We start from the raw sequence: 24,095 nt of genomic DNA on the forward strand, positions 1-24,095 counted from the left end.
TTCATCTTCTAACATAATATGTGATTTATTGATTTGTGGTTTCTTTCTTCCCCACTAGAAAGTAGGAGCTATAAGGGCAGGGATTTTTGTATGCTTATTTACTTTTCTATCATAGGCATCTAAAAAGTGCTTAAACATAATAAGTGTCCAAAACATTTTATTGACTCAATGAACGTTGGATAAAATAAACAAAAATAAATGTATATGTGTATGTTATATATATATTTATATATGTGTAGGACAATAATTTTGATGATTTATGATGAGTTGTTTTTATTTTTTTAAGATTTTATTTATTTATTTGTCAGAGAGAGAGCATAAGAGCAGGGGAACTGCAGGCAGAGGGAGAAGCAGGTTGCTCACTGAGCAAGGAGCATGGAACCCAATGTGGGCCTTGATCCCAGGACCTTGGGATTATGACCTGAACTGAAGGCAGACACTTAGCTGACTGAGTCACCCAGGTATTCCTATGATGAGTTTTAACTAAAGGATTTAGAATTGCCCAATTCTGTTCTATAAATAACCTCCCACCAAGGTAGCTGTATACAAAAATGGGAATGAGAATACCTAGCATTGTTGAAATAGGTTTAAAGCATGTAGATTAACCTCAAGTCTCAACCTCCTTCCTCTAAACCCATAATCAAACCCTTGTTGTTGAACTGTAGGGTATAGGAACTTGAACCAAGAACAAGCATATATTAGAGAGAGGGAGTGCACACTGAATAGAGAGAACATAGAACTGGGGTACTCAGTCTTCAAGATGGTCCCTAATAATGCTTTCCTTCTGGGATTTATAACATTGGCTAGTTTCCTCCCACATTGTTACCAAGTTTAATTTGTGTAACCAGTAAATCTAGCAGAAGTGAGACACTTCCAAGATTAAATTACAGGAGACACTGTGGCTCCCATTTTGGTCTCACTCTATCTTAGATCATTTTGGGGAAACCACTTGTTGAGTAGGCCCCTGGAGAGACCCATATGAATAGGAACAGAGGCTTCTGGCAATAAGCATATGAGGGGGCCTGGAAGTGGATCCTGCCCCCCAAGTTTTGTCCTACGTCTTAACTGTGCTCTCATGAGAGACTTAGAACTGTAACCATTCATCTAAGCTACAGCTAGATTCCTGGCTCTCAGAAACTGCATGAGACGATAAAAATTCATTGTTTTAAGCTGCCAAGTTTTGGGAGATTTGTTACATCACAGTATATATCTAATGAAAGCACCATTTTCATATCAACAACAAGAACAGGCAGAAAAGAAGGTTCAATGAATGTTCTAAATTTTACTTCAATGATCGTTTCTTCCTATTGGAGAGACTGCGAAAAGGTGGAAGATACCTTCCTTGTTCCCTGTATATATCAGGCACATAGATTTGTCACTCTTGGGGCACCTGGGTGGCTCAGTCAGTTAAGCATCTGCCTTAGGCTCAGGTCATGACTCAGGGTCCTGGGATCGAGCCCTATATTGGGCTCCCTGCTCAGCAGGGAGTCTGCTTCTCCCTCTCCCTCTGCTCCTGCACCATCACTCCCCACCCCCACCCCACACTCATGCTCTCTTGTGAGGCTTTCTCTATCCCAAATAAATAAATAAAATCTTTTAAAAAATCTAAAAAAAAAAAATGATTTGTCACTCTTATTCATTTCAGGTACTATAGACTATAATACCTCAGAGATAAAGGTCATCTTCCCCCTCCTCCTTTCTTTTAATGTGTTGTATGGTTCAAATAGTTTTGGTAAGATGAACTCTTTAAATATATTTTGCATGAATGAAGTTGTCAGTTAGTGTTAGGTAATCAGTTTTTTAGTCATACTCAGGACTAAGGGAGTGCACAATATTAGAGACTTCTTGTTGGTGTATTTATTACATGCATAAGAATTAAAATGAAAGTAGAGATACCACACAGTCTACTGCCACACAGTCTACTGCCTGCTCGCTAAAGTAGCAGAGGGGAGTGTAATCACAGATAATATAAAATATCAGCTAATTTGTCTGGGATGAACTTCTCTGCCAGAGTTGAAGCTGAGCCTCTGAGTCAAAAATTTCAAATATTATGCATCAGAGCACTAGAAAACAGTCCCTAGGCGATATCCACGATGAAGTTAATGAATCTGGATGGTTTCTTCTACTTTTGATGACTTTTTTTCATCACTGGGTGAGAATGGGCAATATTGAGATTGCTGAAAATTGAGACAGAATAGTCCTAACTGAGCAGACACCAGTGATCTCAGTGGGAGAAGGAAAAAGTTCCCCAGAGAAAACAAAGTGAAGAAAATTAGCGTATTGGACTGGAGAATGTTGCAGATGGTAAAGGCAGTAAACATTTTGATTTTGAATTTGTCTCCTATCAAGAGTTTTCTGATAATCTACAATTGATCCCAGTCCCAATAAATTCGACAGCATTCATTTAAATATGCAAATTTTTACTTCAATTTTATTCCTCGTCTGGGATTTCAATGTGAAGAAGGAATAAAAAATGCAAGTATGAGGATGACAGAGAAATATAGGTTAAGTGGGAAATAGCTATAGGGTTTCTGTTTGACAAAATCCATCTTACTATTTCAGTAGATGTTTTACTGATGGAGATTTTACCTTGATTTTATTATTAAACTTTCTTGGAATTAACATATTTTTTTCTATGTCTGTCAATCAGTTTAAACTGTGCTCCAGGATAGAATATGAAACAACATGAAGATTGAGAAGTTTGCTTTCTAAACTAACCTCCCTCCCAGATAAGACACCTCCACGGGATAATATTCCCCATCTGTGACAGACTGTGCTTTGGTGACAATAACTTCTCCTGCCTCAGAACAACAATTCTCATAAATTGTATAAAATTATCCTTCCGTGGCAGAGTCTTCAAAGTGACCACCACTCCCTGTGGCAGACTGCTCAGTTTGACAGCAATGATATTTCCATCTTTTGGAAATAGCAATAGTAACCATGTCAAAAACCTAGGATCAGTTTAATGAAGGTTCTCCTACCTTGGGCATTTTTCCTCTGCATCTCTGGATATTGTAATATAGGAAACTTAAACGTGGTGTTTACTATTTTCTCTTGAAATGCTGACACCATGCTTGTGCAGGCCATTAGCTGTTATGAAGAGGACCAGAAGGGCAGTTGGGTTTATCTGAATCTACCAGATAATCTTGCTCCGAGATCCTGTAGCACAGAGATGATGGCAGGACTATAACTTTGATCATAGATTGTCAGAGAAGAGATAAGAGCATGTCTCAAATCAATCTGGCATAAGTCATTTTATTACAGATTCTCCAAAGGCAGCAAAAATCCTTGATTTATCCAAGTTGATAGTTCCAATTTTAGGATTGTCCATGGGAGTAGACATAACAGAATTCTTTGGTTATGATACGGAGCTAGGGAACATAGTAAGGGTGATAACATAATACAAACAATAAAGGTAGTATGCTGTTAATATGGAGAAGCCAAATAAAGAGAAGGAAGAAAGATGGTATTAAAGAAAGCATGTGCCACACATACACGTTTGTATAAAAACATGTTTGTATTTGTACATATATAAAAAGGTAACATATGTTTCTTTTTCTTTTTAAGATTTTATTTATTTATTTGACAGAGAGAGAGAGAGAGAGATCATAAATAGGCAGAGAGGCAGGCAGAGCGAGAGGGAAGCAAGCTCCCTGCGGAGCAGAAAGCCTGAAGTGGGGCTCGATCCCAGGGCCCTGAAATCATGACCTGAGATGAAGGCAGAGGCTTTAACCCACTGAGCCACCCAGGCACCCTGGTAACATATGCTTCTTATGAATAGTGACTACATATATATCAGGATCAACTTTTGCTAAACAGACTTAATTTTTTCCTGTTCATTGACTACCTTTGTGCTCATTGGGTCAAACTGTCATTTGTGAATTTTGTGTTTAGTTGAATCATAGGAAAGCATATCACATCTGTGAATTTTATAAGATAGGATATGGGTTATCATGACGTAAGATCTCAGTTTAGTTCTTTTCATGTAGATCCTGGAGTGTTAAATGTTCATTAATATGCCTCGAAGGGCAGTATGTATGGATCTGTGAAGGATGTTGGGGGAAGGGATGAGATCTGCAGTGACTAGTTCTGAGATTTGAGTCCTAATGTCTAGCAATATCTGCCCTGGTCTCTTAAAACAGTCACTGACATCATTTTGAATTTTAAGCTGTTTTGGCATAAATAATTTCAATGGAGAAGACACTTGTCATTTCAGATCGTTCAATGAGCAGGTTTTGCAAACAACCACCCAATTAAGATTAGCTTCCTCAAGAAGACTGACTTATGTGGAGAGAATAGAAAAATGCAAAAGCTTTTTCACAAGTAATACACACAACTTGGTACTTGTCTGTTTCAAAACATTAATAAATTGGCATTTGAGCTTAGGTCCTAATCGCCTCTAAATTTGGCTGAATAAATCAGCCACTTTGAGTCTGTTCAGCTCTGAGTTGCCGGAAAAAAATCCAGTTTGGGGACTTGGGAACCTGAGGAACAGCCTTGACCTGGATTTGTCTTCTGAAGTGAGGGGTGTGCTCTCTTCTTGCCTGGGAGAGCAGACAGTTCTGTTAGGTTTGGTCTCTTTAGCTTCGCCAGTGTCACGACATTCTTGTTAAAGTGTAAAGGAAAACTTTACAAAAACCAATTCATAGTGAAAGGATAAGATTTTATAATTCACAAAATCATTTAGTCAACTGTGAGGCAATAATATCCCTATCAAAATCCCCCTCCCTTTTTTTTGGAAAAATAAAACGAACTGTCATCATAAATCTTACCACCTATAAGGCTTCAGAGATGCCATCTAGATCACACTAGAGAAATATATCACCATGTCATGATATTTGGCTTATTTTCTGTTGAGGAAATATGTCTACACCAGTGGTTTTTAAATCATGGTTTGTGAGTTTTAGAAAAGCTGCAAAACCCCACTCGGGCTGTTTCTAGGGGAGGGAAGTGTTAGGAGTTAAGTTTGTTCACTGCATTTGTCTGCATATCCATCCTGACTTCAGACTCTTTCCTTTGTGAGACACTTTTATACAAAACTGTTGTAAACTCCTATTTAAGTAAAGAGTATTGGATTTTAAATACACATTCACGTTTCATGGTCCTACAAGACCTATAAGGATACTGAATCATATGCAAATACTGTGTGTTTTTAAGGTTAATTTCATTAAACTCTTCCTTTGAGTGGAAAGTGAAATGCATCCCAGACATGGACAGACACAGACACACATGCACAATACAACCTGTACGACATAATACACACATATTCATGTCATCCTTCACTTATAAAGTGCACACAAATAAGAGATCTAAGAGGGGCGCCTGAGTGTCTCAGTCAGTTGAGTGGCCGACTCTTGGTTTTGGCTCAGGTCATGATCTCAGGGTCCTAGGATAGAGCCCCTCATCAGGCTCCATGACGGCAGGGAGTTTGCTTGAGGATTCTCTGTCTCCCTCTTCCCCTGCCCCTCCCCACAATGTGCGCACAAGAGCATGCATGCTCTCTGTCTCAAATAAATAAATCCTTAAAAAAGAGAAAGATCTAAGAACTTTATAGGTCTTTATATTTTTAACACTTAGTGTTCTGTGACCAGCAGGAAAGATAACATTTCAAAATATTTGGGAATTGCACATATTTAAAATCACTTTATATTTCTTTATTTTCTTTAAGATTTTATTTATTTACAGAGGGGGAGAGAGAGAGAGAGAGACAGCGAGAGATGGGATACAAGCAGGGGGAGCGGGAGAGGGAGAAGCAGCCTTCCTGCTAAGTAGGGAGCCCAATGTGGGGCTTGATCCCAGGACCCTGAGATCATGACCTGAGCTGAAGGCAGACACTTAATGACTGAGCTACCCAGGTGCCCCCCCAAATTACTTTGTATTTTTTTTTATCACAGTATTCTTCCTTTTGCCATTTTATTTTAAAAATGCCATGTTTCTTTCCTTCCTTTCTTCCTTTTAAAAAAATTTTTTAAAATTTCCCTTTGGCAGTTAAATAATATCCTAAAATAAAAACTATGGGAATTTATAATAAAATTACTATTCATTTTTCCCATTTCCACTTCTTCAATAAAATTAGAGGAATGCCAGTGATTGCAATAATCTGATTGGGAATTTAAATGCAAAGAAAATTCTAAATTGTGGTTCCCACAGCAACTATAAAAAGACACTCAACATGACTGCATATTTATATTAAGATATAAAACTTAACAACTTCCCCAGTTATACAAATGCTATATAAAAACAAAGGGGTGGAATTATGGTTGCTATGGGAATCACAACTCTGAACCTACTGACTTTTGGAAGTTTAAATATACTGACATAGAATTTCACACTGAATATTACATAGGTACAGGAACATGCATGGGATTAGAGACAAACATGTGGCAAATGACATGAAATGAAATAATGAACGAAAATGTCACTCTGGTGCCTAAATGTCTCCTATTTATGGATCAGTCCCTCTCATTCCAATAACATATCACCTCAGAGCAAAATATTCCTAGGTTGTGCTTTGTGAAGTGATGCTATATGGCACTACTTCTCTCCCCACTTTGGTGTGATGGCTTAACTACTCTTAATTGCAAGCAGTGAGTATGAGCATTGCAAACATAGGGACCTCAGTATGAATCCCAGCATAGCAATTTACTAGCCAAGTAATTTCATTGTCCTTTACTAAAATCAATGTAATAATTCTTATTTTATAGTATTTTTATGAAACTAAAATGAGATAACATACACAAAACTGCTAGTCAAGACAGGCAATTAATACATAGATTCCTGCCTTTCAAGACTCAACATAATTCACTAGAAGGTATTTCTTATTTCATGAATCTGTTTAATTAAATTAATCAATTGATTTTTTGAGAATCGCTAGCTGTTGTAGGAAATTCTTTAAAAAAGGTAGTACTCACCTTCAACCTCATGGAAATAATATTCTAGTTAGGTAATAAAATAAATAATTTTTTATAAAGTTTATCATTTATAAGATACTTAAATATATATGATTTTTATGTATGATATTTAAGAAATGTGCAAAAAGAAGATTTGATTCCCTGCCTTGAGCTATATACCTAATTCTCATTCTTTTACCTTAAGCAGTAAGTTTCAGGAAAACAGAGGACAATGGTAATTACATAATTTCTTATTCAAAACAGTATTAAACAATAGTCAGATACTGGCATTGGTTTTATCTTTCTGTTTGGGTAATTTCTTTTCTTCCCTAAAGGTCTCAGCAGTTCTACATTTCCTCTTTTCTTGAGTAGAGGTGGAGAAGAGGCTTTTCCCCAGAACTAGGAGACTTTTCCAGAGAGGAGAGCTATTAAATCTTTTATTATTACTCATTCTTATTATCATCTCATTCTCCATATAGAAATGCAAGTGGCGTTATGATCCAATCATAACTTCGGTAATGCATGGGGGTAGTCTCATGGGTATTTTCTTCTCTTCATTTCTTATCAGGGCCAAAGCATCTTGGACAGAGCTGTCTTGCAGAGAGAATTTTAAAAAAATAAAAAACTCAATCTTATATGTACGTTATAATGACTATACCATCTCTTCTGAAAAGACAAATCAAATCATAGTGTTACATACATAATATTTTGGTTTATTAGTTCAAATTATTTTTCCTGGTGTTTTAATGGCATTAGTAAAGCTACAAGCCTATACCCTGGAATTTAACAAATTGTCTTCTAAATACCTACTTTGTTGAATACTAGATGCTCATGATAGTTTTGAGGAAACTAAGGAACAGAGGATATTAAGATAATATCCCCTAGGTCAGGGTTTCTCAAATTTTGACAGCAAACCATAGTAGGAAATGCATTTTATATTTTGACCCAACATACACAAACATATCCCCATACTGACACACAACTGAAATAGAGGTTTCACAGAGCAACTCACGTTTGCCCCACATGATGTACTGGGATCTGTTCTTTCCAAAAAAAAAAAAAAAATTCTAGTTGCAATCCACTAAATTGATTTTATGACCTACTAACTGCCTTCTATTCCTAGTTTGGAAAAAACCTAGAGCACATTTTGAAAAAGTGGCAGAACTTAGATAAACCAAATTCTCTAAATGATACCATCCATCCATCCATCCATCCATCATCTATTTATCTATCATCTGTCTATTGATTTATCTATCTGGAGGATATATGACCTTTAGCAAAGTTATTTATTTTTTCTGTGTCTTAGTTTATTTTTAACATGGGGAAATATTAACACCTTCTCATAAGTTGCAAATGAGTTAATGTGAAATTCTTCCAATAGTGCCTGTGTTATAGAGTTAATTGTTAGCCTTACTGTTACTAACAAATGAAATGCTTGCAATGTGCCCTGTGATTGTCATGGGAGCTAAGATGAATAGAATAAATTCTGCCTTCAGGAGCTGACGATATATTGTGGGGTAGGGATTAAAAAGTAAATAATTCTGACATATGGCATCAGTTTTATGGTAGATGATATATGATCAATTTACTGTGGTAACAGCTACCTCCCCAGAAGACACACTCATACACCTTGGTTGCTTGGATTCTTTTCGAAAGTTCCTTAATCTTCAAGTATATTAGGGTTTCCAAGGAGGCGTACTTGTGACTTCATGCATTCGTTAAGGTTTCTCCTCTCTGCTGTTCTTCCAGGGCCACACCGCTGCTCTGGCTTCTGCTTACGCAGGTGCCATCACGCTCCACCAAACCCTGTCCTGCTCTCTGTCACTTCCTTCTGAACCACCTCTACCGGCCACTGCTGCCGCCCTGATGCTCAGCTCAGCTCCTCTTCCATTCCAGCGGAGGGACAGCCTCCTAGAGCATGTCGCTCATCCCTGACCTTCATCGCAGCCCCTGCTGCTCTTGGTGCTGGGCAGTCTTTCTGAAGAAGCTCCCCTGTGTATCTTATGAAGGACCCATACCAGGGTTACTGGAGCATTGAGTCATTCCAGAAGTTTGTGTCTAGCACTTCTGAGTTTTCTCCAAAGCTGTTTCCTTCCAAGGTGCTGATGTGCCTTTGAGCGTTACCCAGAACACTTGATTCTTCCTAATTCTCAGCTGCTTTTGCTAGGAGTGCTCATCATGCCAGATCCTGTATTCCCTTATGACATATTTTTTCTCAGAGACTCAATAGTGTCCTCAGGCAATTTGGCTTCTGAATGACTCCTTCAATTTTCCAGGCATTTATGAATATATCTGAATCCCAAGTGTGATATCATGTGAGTCACTTTCCAAAAGAACTTTTAAACCCAGTGATATGCTGGCAAATGTTTAATAACCAGCAAGCTAAAGGGTTGGGGGGGGTACTGGGGGGGCCCTGATTTGTAGTCTTTGCTGATTTCCGTGGTGTAAATCCTTGCAGTGTGGCCAGTTTCAAGGTACCAATGTATAGGTAGAATTGGGAAGTGATGCCTACATTCAGCTCTTTTGGACTGACATGAGTTAACTCCGGGACATCACTACTCATAACCTGTGTTGAACCATGAATGTAAACAGATATCTGGGTGATTGAGGTGTTGTAATGCTCCATGAGCCAAATATATCCAAGTCTAGCCAGGTCACTGTTGCACACACGTGTGTACATACACACATACATCCACTGACAGGCACATGCATAATGACACATGGCAGTTAGGAAGAACTGAGTCACTGACATAGTAAATAAGTTGTATTTTTCCTCTGCTGTGGTCCTTCAGCACTTTGTAGGTATGTCTGTTACAGTCCTTCATATCATATCACATTCATTTGTTGCTATGTATTCCCAGCTGGATTTTTTTTCCATATTTTAGCATGTAAGTAACATGTTTTTATATAATTCACAACTGTATATTTTCTCATTTAAAGTATATATAGTTTTAGTATGTTCATAGAGTTACACAACTAACATTGCAGTAAATTTAATAATATTTTCGTCAGCCCCAAAAGAAACTCTGTACTCATTAGCAGTTACTCTGTGTTCTCGTTTACTGTCCTTCCCCCAAGTCCTAATCAATCATTAATTTACTTGCTGTCTCTAGAGATGTACCTCTTCTGGACATTGCATATAAATGGGATCATTCAATATATGGTCTTGTGTAATGAGCTTCTTTTAATTTCTGTGTGGGCAAGTATTTCCATTTCCTTGGGGTATTTTCCCAGGAGTGGAATTACTGGGTCATATTTACGGTAACTGTGTTTTTGTTTGTTTGTTTTGTTTGTTTTTTTAAGATTTTATTTATTTATTTGACAGAGAGAGGCACAGGGAGAGAGGGAACACAAGCAGGGGGAGTGGGAGAGGGAGAGGCAGGTTTCCCACCAAGCAAGGAGCCCAATGAGGGACTGGATTCCAGGACCCTGAGATCATGACCTCAGCAGAAGGCAGATGCTTAAAGAATGAGCCACCCAGGCGCCCCTGTGGTAACTCTGCTTCAGCATTTTCAGAAACTGTCAAGCATTTTAAACATCTGTAGCATTCTCACCTGCAATGTATGAAGATTCCAGTTCCCCATATCCTCACCACCACTTGTTACTATCTTTCTTTGGTTATAGTCAGCCTAGTGGGTTCAAAGAGGCATCTCGTCATATTTTCCTAATGGCTAATATTGAACATCTTTTCATGTGCCTACTTGTATATCTTTGGAGAAATTTCTATTCCGATCTTTTGCTCATTTTAAAAATTGAGTTGTTTTTAAAGATTTTTTTTTAAAGATTTTATTTATTCATTTGACAGACAGAGATCACAAGTAGGCTGAGAAGCAGGCAGAGAGAGAGAGAGGAAGGGAAGCAGGCTCCCCGCTGAGCAGAGAGCCCGATGCAGGGCTCGATCCCAGGACCCTGGGACTATGACCTGAGCTGAAGGCAGAGACTTTAACCCACTGAGCCACCCAGGCGCCCCCAAAATTGAGTTGTTTTTATAGATTATGGAAACCAGTCTCTTATCAGATACATAATTTGCACATATTTTCTAGATTCTAGTGGGTCTTCTTTTCACTTTCTTGATAGTGTCACTTTTAGACACAAAGGCTTTTAATTTTAATGGGGTCTAATTTATCTTTTTTTTTTCTTTTGTTGTATGTGCTTTTTGGTGTAGTATTTAAATTAACAAGGCTTTACCAAGCCCAAGAAAGAGATTTATTTCTCTGTTTTCTTGTAAAAGTTGTATAGTTTTACCTTCTCCATTTAGCTCTGTGATCCGTTTTGTGTGTATCCAGTTTTTGTCTTCATGTAAAGAGGAGTGTGTTTTCTCGAAATCACAGATTCCATGGTGAAATTCCAGGATGAAGAACTTGGCTTTACTCTTAAAGAAAATGAAGCACATTCTCCCCTCTCTATGCAAATTAACCACTGATTTTCCATTAAAAATGTCTAAAAAAAAATCAGCCACTGTGGAATTTATTTTGGTTATTGCACATTTTCTTTCTTTCAGTGTCTATCAATCAAAATTCTCCTGCCATCAAAGCTTCAGTGTTTCATGTTACACTAGCAGGCCTTACTTGCGTAATGGACCCAGAACTGAAGAAGTATTTTTACTTTTTTGACAAGTAATTAAATATCTAACAATGTTCTGGATCAAACAGTTTATACTGAATTGGTAATCTGATTTTTAGCTACAATTATAAATATAAACAGTTTCTTTTTTCCCCAAAGGTTGTAAATATCTCTATAAAAATAGATGGAAGGCATGTGGAAAGGGGAGGGTAAACCTCCCCAACTCCAAGAAAAAAAAATCTATTGAAGTTAAAATTAAAAGGAGGTGTTTGATATGATAAATAATGACGAGATAATGGGTTTCTGTGGGATATGGAAATAGAATCCACACGAGAATGAGGACCTCAGCTAAGAGCTGGTAGGTGGATCGGCCATGAACTTAAAGTTTGGCAGACCTTTTCTACTTTTTCACAAACATTACTGGCATTTGACAAGATTATCTGTAAGTCTTCTCGTATGCATGGATTTCTCAGAAGTGACAGGTCATCTGGGAGCCTAAAGGTAATATTGTATAGCCTAAATTGTAGCTGATCATATTTATATATTTTCCTCAGTAGTTCTGTGTGAATCTTCTAGGCCAGGTGATGAGATGCTATCAGAAGAGAAAGCAGTCCTCTATTTCAAACATAGATATGGCTGCCTGGCAGGAGTCTTTTTAAGGGGGCTGTGCTGAGCATAGCAGGTTGTTCATGCTGGAGAGGAGGGGGTCTTACCACAAATGTAGAAATCATAAGTTGATTAAATTTCACAACATTGCTGTGTTGTAACTTATTAAAGGGCAGTGGCACAGAGACCCTTGTCATACTAATGAGGATTCCAACCTGACTGATCTGACCTAATCATTAGGAGATAATAATAGATCTATCCCTTAAATTACTGGATAACTTTGATGATTGCTCAGTAGCATGCAGACTAAAGCAGAGCCCAGCATGGATTTTGCCATTTATTTAATCTATTTTAGACCAAAATGTGCCAGAGAGAGTACAGAAGACATTAAACTCTTTAGACTTACCAAGCTATAAATATTTGTCAAATATGACTTAGTTTTTAAGCCACCCTTTCCTTTTAACTTCTAAAATTATTTTTTGTAATTTTTTCTCGTGTATTGTAACTTTAACACACGATGTTTAAAAAAAAAAGCAGGTTATGAACCATTAATTTAGTAGGTTCCTACCTTGGAATGTTTTATAATTAAATCATAACACTGCTTCAGAACAGATAACTAAATCTTTAAAGTGGGAAAATACATAGATTTTTAAATTTAGGGAATGTGTTAATCTATTGCATTGATTTTATCCTCACCTCAATTAAATTAATTCTCTCTGTCACCATTTATCATGTCAGAAGTTTGCTCCTGTGCTATAGCCATATGAGTTATTCCTGCAAAAGCATGTCAGAATAATTCACACTTGCTTCTTCTTTAATAATTTCCTTCACAAGTTAGCAAGTCTCATAAGAAAATTTCCAATCTATTATATTTTATTTGCACTGACTATTAACACAATGTATTAAATATAATGTAAAAATTTAGCTGCATAAATTTTTGCCTTGATTTTAAAAAATATTTGTTTACTGAGATGTGATATATATATATAATGAAAGTACATAAATCAAAAGCTCAATAAATTATCACAATGTGAATACAGTGAATAAAACCACTTCCAGGTCAAACAGTGAGTTTATTACTGAAACCTAGAAGCCATTCTGGTGATCCATTTCCAGCGTAGCCTCTTCCACTCTTGCCAAGAAAATCACTGTCTCAGCTTCTAGAACTGTAGTTTAATTTGCTTCTGAACTCTATACAAGTGAAACCATATAGTAGTATGCATTGTTTTGTACAAGATTTCTTTCATCTCATGTAATATATTTATAAAACTCATTCAAAGTTTTGTCTGTAGTTAGTTCATTCTAATTGCTATAGAGCATTGTATGAATATGTTATACTTTATTTATACTTACGCTTTGATGGTTATAGGAGACATTTCCAGTTTTGAATATTCTTGAATATTTTGGTGCACATGTACACATGGTTTTTTTGGTATTTATCTAGGCATGACATTGTCAGGCCATGGTGTTTGCTTTCATGGTTTCATACTTTCATGGTTTTCAGCTTTACCAGATACTGCCAACTATTTTCCAAAGGTGTTATACCAATTTATACTTCCTCCAGTCTTTTCATTGATTTTAGAGATAACATTAGCAATTTGAAATTAAAATGTTATTAACTAATTTTTAGGATTAGCTGCTACTTTCCACAATAAATCTTTAGGCAGAAAATTTTTATAGGTTAAAGAAAATTAAAAATTTTTTTTAGAAAGTTAAATTTTTTTTTAAGATTTTATTTATTTATTTGACAGACAGAGATCACAAGTAGACAGAGAGGCAGGCAGAGAGAGAGAGGGAAGCAGGCTCCCCGCTGAGCAGAGATCCCAATGTGGGGCTCGATCCTAGGACCCTGAGATCATGACCTGAGCCGAAGGCAGAGACTTTAACCCATTGAGCCACCCAGGCTCCCCTGGAAAGTTAAATTTTTGAAATAACGTACACTTGAGAATCTCAACAGATGGGTGAACAATAAGATGGATTTATGATTCTGTCCCTCTAATCTTGAAAGTCAGTTGAGGCCTAACAAGGCTGGGAATCTATAGAACTCTTTATTTTTTTATTGTCTTTAAACTTGTCCCCTTCGTTGAAAGGTTATTAGCAGTAATCATATCTCATAAGTTTATTGGGATGAGTAAATGAGAAAGTACATCAGATGTTTGTCACATAGTGCTGAATAAATAAGTTATTACTTATCAATAATGTGTGAACTTAGTTCTATGTATGTGGTTTTATTACCTGAACTCTTATTAGTATAGAATAACCAATTTAAGTTATATGATGGTAAGAAAAGTGAAAAACAGAAACACCCCCTGAGCCACTTGGTACAGGTGTTGTTTAATATTGCTACATGTGATATAGCACGGTGCCTTTATTTCATACCTTAACTAGAGAGCTATTCTCTTCACTGCCGGAAGTAGGTTCTTTCTCTCTGTCTCCCCTTCTTTGTCTCTTCGGGGCTGCATTATGACCTTTATGGACTTCATCCACTATTGCCTTGCATACGTCTCTTCCTCCACTAAAAGTTAATTAATAAAAAGAGTATGATGGTATCAGTATAAAGATAAATATATTTATTATTATATTATAATTTTTTAAGCTAAAGGTTCATTATCCCCCTGGTTTTATAAGAAATTAAAAAATTTCTTGGACTATGTATTGTGGGCTAGAGTTGCTGTGCTTACTGTGTCCGGTATAAGTTTGTTCTGCTCTTAATCTTCCTCTCATTGTCTCTCTCACTTCAGATTTATGGCAGACCATTCTTCTCAGATGAGAAGGTAACAAGACTTCACAAAAAACCATTCTGGGGGCGCCTGGGTGGCTCAGTGGGTTAAGCCGCTACCTTCGGCTCAGGTCATGATCTCAGGGTCCTGGGATCGAGTCCCACATCGGGCTCTCTGCTCAGCAGGGAGCCTGCTTCCCTCTCTTTCTGTCTTTGCCTGCCTCTCTGCCTACTTGTGGTCTCTCTCTCTGTCAAATAAATAAATAAATAAATAAAACCTTTAAAAAAAAAAACCATTCTGTGTGTAAGGAAAACAGGCAGCCAACATTTTGCAGTACACATTACAGAGAAAAAATTCACTTAAAAGCTATACCTGCTAGAAGCACGGAGGAGGGGCTCCTATTGGAAGGACAAACTGCTTACGTTTTAGAGATACTAAGAAAAATTATACTGACAGGGCACATAAAGTAAATTCTCAAAAGATGGTGGAACTAGCTAAGCCATGCAATGACACATTTCTGTGAATACACACAGACGTGCGTACGATTCTCTATTGTATATTCTTTTAAGCCTCCATTGCATTCGCTAATATTTCTTTAATTTTTTCTACTTGATATATTTTATTTATGTATTTATGTCCCTATTTTTAAAAATATTTTATTTATTTATTTGTCAGAGAGATTGAGAGAGAGCAGGGTCACAAGTGGCGAGCAGAGGCAGAGAGAGAGGGAGAAGCAGACTCCCTGAGCAGGGAGGCTGATGTAGGACTTGATCCCAAGACACTGGGTTCATGACCTGAGTGGAAGGCAGACGCTTAACGGACTGAGCCACCCAGGCATCCCATCTACTTGATATGTTAAAATCGGATGAAATAGTAGTTGATGAACTCTGAGTGACTGCTGATATAACTTTCACATTTCTTCACAATAATCATGAATATAGTGAACTCCCATGGTCCCTATTTAAACTGACCCTACATCACTCCTGTTTTCTCTAATCTTGTAAAATGGTGAACTCGATGGGCCATTTGAACCATTTTTGGCATGACAGACATGCTCCATATGTTAATACTCATAAAGCAAATTCCAGTTAATTCTGACAGAATCTTTAAGAGAAAGGTACATGTCGTGATAATTCCAGTTTTAAGGTCCTATACATCTTACAGTCCTGGATCATATTTCTATAGAAAGCTTTTGCTTATTTAAATATTTTTCTTGCAATTATTTTTTGTTAGTAAGGTTTATGATCCACACTGCTTCATTAAAATAAATGATTTGATGAGCAAGGCAGCTTAAATTCATATTCTGTGCTAATTAACAGATTCTTCTAATTGTTAGAAGGCTCCTGATGTCTTTCTAATTCTTTCAACTCATTACTTTCTTACAGAAGTTATAGTTCTTAAAGGAATAGTAACAGATACTACGAAACTTCCTTTCTACATATACACACTGCCTCAAAATACATTAATTTGTGAAAGCAGGCCAATAATTTAAAATCTGTTAATTGATGTGCTTTCCTTCCAAAACCAAGTGAAATATCTTCCCTATTTTCCATTTCTACTTTCCCATCTGGGATACTAAAATGCATTTTTAAAAGATTACTTTTAGTTGAAAATAATGTAGTAAAACATATATTAAAGTCTGTATATGCTTCCACTTGAATATATTTTAGTTAGATCACTGGATCAGATCTCAGTTCTCTGGATTTCTGTTACTACAGACAAGAGTAAGGGGGAGGGATCTAATTTTATTTTGAAAATGTTCTTTTCCATATATGATTACTAATAAATAGAGTTTGTAATGTGTCGATTTATGCTTGGATCATCATGAAATGTTGTTTCCAGCAACTGTGTAGATGAATTGTCTACCTATAAGAAGCAGTGATTGAAGGCATACAACTTTGGTTCAGACAAAAGTGATAAATATTTGAAAAATACAATACTAACTATGGCAATAAAAAATAAAGTATATATCAAAAATACCATCCAAAGTTAAGTATAGTTTGGTGAGACAAGGTAAAAGGAAAGTAAGTGAGTGAAATTGAAAAATATTTATTTATTGCTCTTTGAGGCTGATCAGATAGTTCATCTTGTGCCAAGATGGTTGTTTTTTGATTGACAGACGTTAAGTAACTTATGGAATTTACTTAAACCACCATATATATGCTAATTTCAAAAGAAGACAACTTAAGTCCCAACATGTTCCAATTAATATTAAATTTCAATTAATCCTGAATATAAATTGCTGAAGTGTTAGCTTTCTGTGCTTTATCATCTGAGGGATGACAATAACAATTTAAGCTACCACTTCATAGCTTACAAAAAGTTTTCACGTGTGTTAGCTCATTGGATATGCTCAACAAACCTTAGAAATAAACACCTTTGCTTATATATTTTAAATAGAAAAATGAGAAACTAAGTGAGCAGCCCAATAAAACACAGGGAATAAATTCTAAATGAAAAATAACACACATTTCTTTTTTTTTTTTTAATGCCAAATCTCAAACTCAGAAAAAAGTAATTTAACAAATGTGTTTGTTAAATGATCATTGAGAAGTTACAGTTATTGTTATATATTGTTATAGTTAAACAAGTTACTTTGGGATCAGTGCTTACCTAAGACAAATATACAAACAGATATATGAAAATGATTTATTCACACTTCAAGAAGAACGTTAACATACAATAAAACACAAAAATTCTGTGACATACAAATTTATACTAGGTTTATTTTATTTTATTTTATTTTTTTAATTTTTTTAATTTAATTTTATTTTTTTAGTTGACAAGTCAATGAAGGGTAGGGGAAGGTTAAAAAAATTCATTAATCGCATTTCTTAAAATTTGCTGTAATTTCATAAAAATAAATTAGCTTTAAGTTGGGAAAGAGAAAAACAAGAGGCATGGGAACTTTGTAGAACAAAGCATGTCACCCCTTGTGTTCATAGCAGATATTTTGTTGGTCTTGAGATTTGAAAGAGAATTATCATGGAGTCTTTGTATAAGGAGAATTTGTGTAGTCAAATATATGATATCCTTGATAGGGGAAGAAAAAAATAATTCAGGTAAATTCTTTATATAAGGAATTCTCATATCCAGTGGGATGCCTGTTTAAAACTGATCCTTGTGTACAGCTATTATCAGCTCTCATGGAAAAAAAATATGAAAAGTACTGTGAGATAAGTGTAATTTTCTGTCCAATATCCCTAACATGGAATTATATCATGGGAAACTTGAGAGATTAGTATCCATCTTATCCCTGGCTCAGACTGACTCTCTTGAATGTGATCAATCGTAGCAAGACTTTTGACACTAGCTAATGCCTTTATTCTGTCTGCGCAGGTACCTGTCCAACATGAGAAAGTCTGTCTTATTCCAGAATCTTTTTTTTTTTAAAGATTTTATTTATTTATTTGACAGAGATCACAAGCAGGCAGAGAGGCAGGCAGAGAGAGAGAGGGAACCAGGCTCCCCACTGAGCAGAGAGCCCTATGCGGGGCTCTATCCCAGGACCCTGGGATCATGACCAGCCGAAGGCAAAGGCTTTAACCCACTGAGCCACCCAGGCACCCCTTATTCCAGAATCTTTATAATCCTTTCTCTTGTTTGTTCTCAACCTCCTTCCACAAAGCCTGTCTATAACTGGGGTCATCTTATCCATGCCTGTGGTATTTAGGGGCTGCTCTGTGTTTAGAACCTGCATCTATCTATCCCTCTGTGAAAAGCTTTTTATTTTTTATTTATTTTTTTTAAAGATTTTTTTTTAATTTATTTGACAGATAGAGATCACAGGTAGGCAGAGAGGCAGCCAGAGAGAAAGGAAGGGAAGCAGACTCCCTGCTGAGCAGAAAGCCCGATGTGGGGCTCGATCCCAGGACCCTGGGATCATGACCTGAGCTGAAGGCAGAGGCTTTAACCCACTGAGCCACCCAGGCGCCCTTGTGAAAAGCTTTTTAATCTCAGCATGCCTGAGTGGCTCAGTCTGTTAAGCATCTGCGTTCAGCTTCAGGGTCCTGGGATTGAGCCCCGCACTGGGCTCCCTGCTCAGCCTGGATTCTGCTTCTCCCTCTTCCTCTGCCTCTTCCCCAAGCTTGTGCTCTCCCCACTCTCTCACACACTCATTCTCTCTCTCAAATAAATAAATAAAATCTTAAAAAAAAAGCAACTTTTTTTTTTAAAAGATTTTATTTATTTATTTGACAGACAGAGATCACAAGTAGGCAGAGAGGCAGGCAGAGAGAGGGGGAAGCAGGCTCCCCGCTGAGCAGAGAGCCCAATGCGGGGCTCGATCCCAGGACCCTGAGATCATGACCTGAGCCCAAGGCAGCGTCTTAATCCACTGAGCCACCCAGGTGCCCCAAAAACCGCAATTTTTTATCTCAGAAACGGATTGTAGACTTTAAGGAGCTCTTGCACACCTTAACTGCAGTAAAATGAATTTGCAATTGCCATTTTCACTGTAGCTCAGAGGCTGTAAGACTTATATGCCTGCAGGTGATCGACAAAAATATAAAGAGAGGAGGCAAGACATCTGGAAATACGGTAGTGGAGCTAAAGCAAACATGAGATCATAAGTTCTCCCTCGAAGCGTGCGTGTTCCATCTGGAAGGAGGAACATTTCTCACTCCACTTCAGTCCGTTGTTGCCCTGTTGGACTTTGGGTATGATGTGGCTGATGTGCCAGCAGCTTGTTAGCGTGGCATGTAAACTATGCCTTGATGCTCAGAGCCTTTCCCAGTAACTTCACTTAACATGCTGCTGATTCAGGGCAAACTGTGTATTGTTTAAATCTACTCTACCAGGCAATCATCTAATGAAGAGGAAGGAAAAACTAAATTAGAGAAATAATTCTGTGGCCATTTAAAAGAGCATATCATTTGATCACTGAAACTAAAATGGGAATATCTACACCACTGAGTAGTTATAAAAATTATATAGGTGATAGAAGAGAAGTTGTTTTGCCAATTTAAAAAATAGGTATGTATTTAGTGTTCTGGAGTTCAAATGAATGCTTATAATTATTATTGAAAGACTTCAAACTTTTGAATTATCCAAGTTCTATTAACTTATAATATTTAGTGAAATAGGAAACTCCCCAAAATTTTAGCTTAGGTTTTAACTATGTTTAATACTTTTGCTTCCATTAAATACAATTTTCTATTTCTTCACAAATTTCCTTCAAACTCTTTTAAGTATAGCAGGTTGTAAGCCCAGTCCCTGTCTTATTTGCCTATTTAATTTAATAATTATTCTTAGATATCTAAAACTTGCTTTATTCTTTCCCAAAAGATCCTGATAGATTCTTTGTATTCAGGCTATTTCCTTCTTAGCTTAAAAATATCTATATTTTTTTCTTAATGCTATCTGGGAATATATTCCCAGGAACTAAATCTAATCATTATGTTACTCAGAGATACACATGTAAAAAGAAAAAGAACAAGAAGGAGGAGACGCATTATATTTTTTAAAGGATTATCTATAGAGATTCAGTTTTATTCTATATTAGGTCACAATAGGATAGAGAGTTATCTTCATCAACTTACTTCTTTTTAAACTTCTCTTAGAGGCTTGTGAATGAATTTTAAGATGAATTTTGCTTAAATTTCTACTCTAATTTTTTAACTTCTCCTGTTGAGTTGCACAATGCAATCTCAACCCTTTATTGTCATTCTCTTTCTGTAGAAAATGCGTGCTGGTATCCAATCATAAATTTATCTGTATGACTTTGACTACTAGAGAAAAGGACTTTCTATAGACTATATAGGGGGGCGCCTGGGTGGCTCAGTGGTTTAGGCCTCTGCCTTTGGCTCAGGTCATGATCTCGGGGTCCTGGGATCGAGCCCCGCGTCGGGCTCTCTGCTCAAGCGGGGAGCCTGTTTCTCCCTCTCTCTCTGCCTGTCTCTCTGCCTACTTGTGACCTCTCTCTCTGTCAAATAAATAAAAAAAAAAAACAAAAAAAACCCCAAATATTTAAAGACTATATAGGCACGTTTGTTTAGACAGTTAAATATTCCTCCATATGTGTTTGGATGCAAAAGAAGGTTTTTCCCTCTGTAGTTGAATGGTACTTAGGCACTCCCCAAATTACCTATGCCTCTGGGCATTCATGCCTATATGATTCTGAGCTGGACTTGAGATGTGCCTCAACCAGTAAAATGTGGTGGAAGGAACAATTTGCCAATTTTATGGCTAAGCCTCAGGAAGACCTGGCAGTGTATATTTTTGTTCACTGAGAGTAGCTGGCTACGAGGTAAGAAGTCACACTGATGTGAGACGGTCCACACAGAGCATATGGTGAAGAACTGAAGAACCCAGCGCGCAGCGAGAGCTGAAGCCCTGGACACATGGCCCAGGTAAAACAGTCCTGGCCAGACCCCAGAGTTTACAGCCAACAGAGCAAAACCACCTGGGACAAAGAGAAGTTCTCCCCATTAGGCCTACACCAAGTTGCAAATGTGAGCAAACTAGCAAGAGGAGTGATCCTTTTAAGCTTTTATGTTTTGGGGCAGTTTGTTATGTAAAAATCAACTATGAAAATACCTCCCTAAAATTATGCAGCAGAAAAGTGGTTTGTTCTGTTTTTGAGTTCTTACAAAGCCTCTCATAATTACAGGTCAGAAATGTTCTCAGTTATTTTATTTTGAACAATTCTGTTTGAAGGAGATGTTCAGCTCCAGTCCTCTCAATCATCACTGTGCCCAAGTTTAAAGCTTCTATTATATATTGAACCTCTCTGTGATTAGAAGCTTACCACTCTTAGCCTCGGATAACAGTGGACTCTGCCTTTACCGCACGCTTCTTCCTTTGTTTTCATTCTGCCTTTTGCCAAATCCAGGAAGGATCGAAGACAGATAGTGTTCCTGTAGCTTGTATTTTTTTTTTTCTTTGTATTATATTGGAGTCAATAGGTTTTGAATCTGTCTGTCTGTCTGCCTTTTTGTCTCTCTGTCAGTCACTGTCGCTATTTCTTTCTCTTTCCTGCTCTGTCATCTATAATAATATCCCCACCATTTTTACAGAGTGGCTGTCTCTGTAGTAACTGGGTGGTGGGCCTACTTACTGTGGTGACACCGCAGATGAGCTTTGGAAATCCCATTTATATCATTACCCGGACAAGACAATGAAACATCAGAATCTGCCAACACCCAGGATTTGGTGTTAAGATGATATTGAGCCCTATGGCTTGAAAATCTTGATAGTTATTTTTTATCTTTTAGTGCTTAAGCAGAATTGGTGTACAAGGTGTATACTGTGTCAAGGATGACAGTAGGCGTATAATGTGTGAAAAGTGGTATTTGGCTAAGGTAAGAGGGGGCTGTGAGGATATTTGTACAAGTAAGAAATGGAACGGGTTATTTTAGATTTTTAGGTTACATAAGAAGGCCAGGCATTTTGATTCATAGAGTTTGATATTATTATAAACAACATTGTCTACTGGAAGATACACTTAATTCAGTACCAACCAATATCAGTTTTTTAAATTTCACATTTTATTAGGGCAAAGTTTAGAATAAGATTTAAATTCATGTTCAGCTCATTAATGACTCATTGATGCATGCCTTGACTAACACTAACAGAACTGGAAACAGAAATCTGTTCTATTGTTAGAATTTCTGCAAGGAGGTCTTCCTTCTAAGCATTTCTAAACTCTAGAGTATGGACAGAGTTGGATTCAATCTTTTTTTTTTTTTTTTTTTAAAGATTTTATTTATTTATTTGACAGAGAGAGAGATCACAAGTAGGCAGAGAGGCAGGCAGAGAGAGAGGAGGAAGCAAGCTCCCTGCAGAGCAGAGAGCCCGATGCGGGACTCGATCCCAGGACCCTGAGATCATGACCTAAGCCGAAGGCAGCAGCTTAATCCACTGAGCCACCCAGGCGCCCCCAGAGTTGGATTCAAAGGTGACACTACAGGCCCACTCACAATTTCTCATGAGATCGTGGTATAGTCTTGAGGGCCATTTGTGAGGAGAATTTGAGATTTTTTTTATTTGACAGAGAGAGAGAGAGAGAGGGAGGGAACACAGCAGAGTGAGTAGGAGAGGGAGAAGCAGGCATCCCGCGGAGCAGGGAACCCGATGCGGGGCTCGATCCCAGGACCCTAGTAGGGTCATGACCTGAGCCAAAGGCAGATGCTTAACAACTGAGCCACCCAGGCGCCCCCATTTGTGAGGAGAATTTGGAAGACATTTGTAAATATGTTAATTCCATGGGACAAAGGAATATAGGTAAAAATAGGTTTGGGGATAGGGTACATTGTCATTTCTCAGGGTGCTGTTTTTCAGCATTTTGTCTGGAATGATCTACAACGAAAGCTCTTGATCATGAATATCCTTTAGGCCCATCCAGTTGTTCTTATACAGAAGTTTTGGTCAGAAGCTTAAGAATGTACATTTTTAACAAATTCTCTATTTTATGCACCTAAATGCTTGAGAGTGATTGTCCAGGGGCAAACATAGGCATAGTAAATAGAAACTCAGAGAGAAGCCATGGTTTTTGTCAGGCTCTTTTATCGGAAGCTGTTCAGATCACAGCATAGGAAAAGAGCGAATACCTAAAACCTGGCATAGGTCAAAATACAAAACCATGTTTAGGAAGTTGTACTTAGGTCTAAAGCTTCCCCAGGCCAGAGGCAAAACCACAGAGTCATTATTTCCTTTTTGGGGTTTCCCTCAGACTTACAGATGCTGAAATTTCTGTATGACTCAACTGGTAATCAAAAGTTGTATCATTCAGTTCATGTCAGAGGAAGTCTAAAATATTTGTCAGGGGAGGGGAGGATATAGAAATGGGCTAAGAATAGGAATTCAGTACAGAAACATGACATATATACACCATAAAAAAAAAGTTGCCTTGAGAACATTCAAAATACCAGGATGTCTCGTTTGAGAATAAAGAAACAAACATCAGTAAAAACCAAGAGTTAACATCGACTCAGTGAAAAGTTCTGCTATATCAAAGGCAATAAAAACATAGTATTTAAGACAGACCCTCCTTACATTTTTGTGTCATGGACATAGCTATTTTTTTTTAGTGAAATTAATACATGTTGTAGAAATAAATTAAGAAAATCCAAGGGAAAAAATAAACATTGGTTCTCATCCCACTGTCGAAAGGGGAAAAATACTGTCAACATATTGATGTTTATCTTTGTGTGTGCTTGTGCAGATGCGTAACTATGTGTATAACTATTTTTGTTAAAAATTAAGAAAAAATCAAACAAAAATAGATTTATGTGCGGCATGTTCTTTTATTTTGTAACCATATTTTTCTTACTATTCTGTAGTGATAGTTCATGGTGTTTCTCTTTCAGTGAAAATA

Source organism: Meles meles, chromosome 11, assembly GCF_922984935.1.
Source record: "Meles meles chromosome 11, mMelMel3.1 paternal haplotype, whole genome shotgun sequence".
Taxonomy (NCBI): Eukaryota; Metazoa; Chordata; class Mammalia; order Carnivora; family Mustelidae; genus Meles; species Meles meles.